This window comes from Otolemur garnettii, unplaced genomic scaffold (genome assembly GCF_000181295.1).
Source record: "Otolemur garnettii isolate 467f Iridium unplaced genomic scaffold, OtoGar3 scaffold00133, whole genome shotgun sequence".
Classification (NCBI taxonomy): domain Eukaryota; kingdom Metazoa; phylum Chordata; class Mammalia; order Primates; family Galagidae; genus Otolemur; species Otolemur garnettii.
In genome coordinates this window covers 2,359,709-2,363,102 of record NW_003852528.1, presented here as the reverse complement: position 1 = coordinate 2,363,102, position 3,394 = coordinate 2,359,709, and positions in this window count along the sequence as shown.

The window sequence follows — 3,394 nt, the reverse complement described above, 5'->3', positions numbered from 1 at the left end:
GAGCCACCTATAATGTTTCTTAAAAGAAACACAGGATTATATATTCTTAATTTTGGGGGTAGGCAATGATTTCTCAGCTAGAACACAAAGGCATTAATTAAGAAATTATTGATTTCTGGATGCAGTGGCTCACACATGTAACCTCAGCACTCTGGGAGGCTAACCCGGACGGATCCCTTGAGGCTAAGAGTTTAAGATCAGCCTAGGCAACACCAAGATCCCATCTCTAGAAAAAGTTAAAAAAAAAATTAGCCAAACTTGATGGCATGCACCTATAGTTCCAGCTACTCTGGGGACTGAGGCAGCAGACTTGCTTGAGCCCAGCTATTTCAGATCTCTGTGAGCTATGACTACATTACAGCAGTCTAGCCTGGGCAACAGGCCTTATCTCAAAAAAAAAAGTTGACTTCTAATTCAGCGAAAGCAAATTTCTGCTCATGAGAAAATATTACCAGAAATGTGAAAATATAACCCAAAGACTGAGAAAAAATATTCACAGTCCATATAGCCAACAGAGGCTCTTATTTAAATAACATAAAGAACATGTACAAAGAGTTTTTAAAAAAAAATTTCATACAAAAGGGAAAAACATCCAAACGTTTACTTGCACGGAGTATATATGTATGAAAAGTGCTTAATATCATTAGTCATAAGGAAAATGCAAATTTAAACCACCAAGGTACCACTTCACATTCTTTTTTTTTTTTTTTTTTTGCAATTTTTGGCTGGGGCTGGGTTTGAACTCGGCACCTCTGGCATATGGGGCCAGCGCCCTACTCCTTTGAGCCACAGGCGCCACCCACATTCATTTTTTAAAAAGGCTAATAACACCAGATATTGGTGAGGATGAAGATAAACTTGAAATCTTACACATTGCTAGAAGGAATACAAATTGTTAAAACCATTTTAGAAAATTAGAAGTTTCTAATGATGTTAAATATATAACTATTACCAAGCAAGTACATTTCCATTTTCAGGAACGAATGCCTTTCACTGGAGAATCATTCTTTGATGCATTATTCAATAATGACTGAAGCTAAGTCATTTGCTAAATGTTGAGGACACAGAAGTGATCAGTCTTTGCCTTTATGTAGCATTAATAGGCACACGATTTTACAAAGTAGGGTGGAAGGAAACCGTAGGGAACACATACTTTTTCCAAACTTGCCCAATATAAAAATCACTGGGGGTGCCTGCTCAATAAAAACACAGATTTAACAGTCTTAAGGTTTAGTTAAGGCCTTTCAGAGTGTCATTTCAACTGAAAGATAAGTGGGAATTAGCCACAAGAGGAAGGACTCAGTATTGATTTTGACAGAAAGGGTAAGGAGAAAAATGATATAGGACAACTAGATGTCATGTATAAAATGAAATCATCCTCATTATTGAGTATATAACTCACAGAGCCAGGAACCTAGGTAGGGGAAGAGTTTTCTGTTTTTAATGTTATTTTTCTTTTGGTAAGGAGCACTAGAGATGAGTTCATTTCTTACATGAGTTCTAGGTGCCTATTAATACATATGAATGAAGGGCGGTGCCTGTGGCTCAAAGGAGTAGGGCACCGGCCCCATATGCCAGAGGTGGAGGGTTCAAACCCAGCCCCTGGCCCCAAACTGCAAAACAAAACAAAACATGTGAGTGGAAAAGACACAAAAATGTAAAGCTTAGGGCGGCGTTTGTAGCTCAAGGAGTATAGTGTGCCAGCCCCATATACCTGATGTAGCATGTTCAAACATGGCCCTGGCCAAAAACTGCACACACACACACACACAAAGTAAAGCTTAGTAAATATCTAAACTGGAAGTATTCGGCTACCAACATATGGATGGATGAATGGATTGACTGACACAGGGACTTGTTCTGTCACCCAGGGCTACAGTGCAGTGGTGTCTGCATAGTTTGCTACAACCTCAAGTGATCCTGCCTCAGCCTCCTAAATAACTGGGACTACAGGCACCCACCACCACACATCGCCAAGTTTTCTATTTTTTTTTTTTTGAGATGAGTTCTTGCTCTGTCCGGTCTCTAACTGGCCTTGAACAATCCTCCCTCTTTAGCCTCCCAAAGTGCTAGAATTACAGGCATGAGCCACTGTGCCCAGCCCCAACTTTTGTTTATGTAATTAAAAAAAAATCTTTGGAGAGAGAGAGAGACAGGGTCTTGCTCTTAAATAACATTTCTCCAAAGATACACAAATCACCAACAAAAACAGGAAAATATGCTCAGTGTATGACAGTTGAAATGCAAATCAAACAATGAGAGACCACTTCACACCCACTAGGATGGCAGTAACAATGTAAAATATAAATGTCAGCAAGGATAAGAAGAAATCAAAACTCCCATCCACTGCTGATCAAAATGTAAAATGTTGCAGCTACTCTGGAAAACAATCTGTCGGTCCCTTAGAAAGTTAAATTCAGAAGGACCTCACGCCCAGGAATTCCGCCCCCAGGCACGTGCCCATTTTTGTTCGCTCTTAGCGCTCACTTACCAAACTAGCTCCTGCAAAGTTCTCCATCCCGGGGAATGGCACCACCTGAGTGGTAGGACTGACCCGCACGGACACCCCCCCTCGTTTTCACCAGGTCTTGTCAATTTAACCGACACTCACAGCTATCCCGGCAATAATCTCCCATTTGGCCAGAGTTCTCTTTCCAAACTGCACGCTTGGCCACCTCACCCTACTGCTTAAAACTCAGCAACAGGCTGTCAATCGTTTTCAGATGGATTCAAATCTTATTAAGTCCTTTAAGACACTCCGAGGGTCCGGACTCTGCGTTCAGCTGGACGCTCTGTCTTCGGGGACAGCGGCCTCGCCATTCCCTTCTCCAGCTGCCCGCGCCCCCACTTAACCTTCAACTCCGCTCCACCTTCGGATCGCGTCTCAAACACCCACTTTTCGGGAGACCTCCCGGCCGGGCCGCGGGGTCCTCCTGGCAGCAGGGCTCTGCCGCCCCCGGTTCGGTGCAGGGACGCGCAAGAGCGAATCTCTCCTTCCCGGGGAAATAACGGGTCTCCCAACTCAGCCAGACAAACCTGTGAGTTGTTCGGCGCCCACGAAGCCAGGCCGGAGCGGCCCGCCTGGAAGCGAGTAAGAAGCCCTCGGAACTCCAGGGCCGCCCCAGAAAGGCCGAGCCCGCGCCCCCCTGGCCTCGTCCGCACCTCGGCGGGACCGGCCTCGCCGTTACCCGGCCCCACGTGGGTTCGCCACCCCCGGCCCACCCGCTCCAGCCCAGCAGCTGCGCCCTCCGCCGCCTCGCTGCCCAGCCTACCGGCCCACGTCCACGCCCGTCGCCTCTGGAAGCCGCGCTGCCGCTGCCCCAGGAACACGTGAGCCGTCTCCTCTCCGCAGCCGCCTCAGAGCGAATGGCGCTCGAAATGTGGCCGCGGTGCC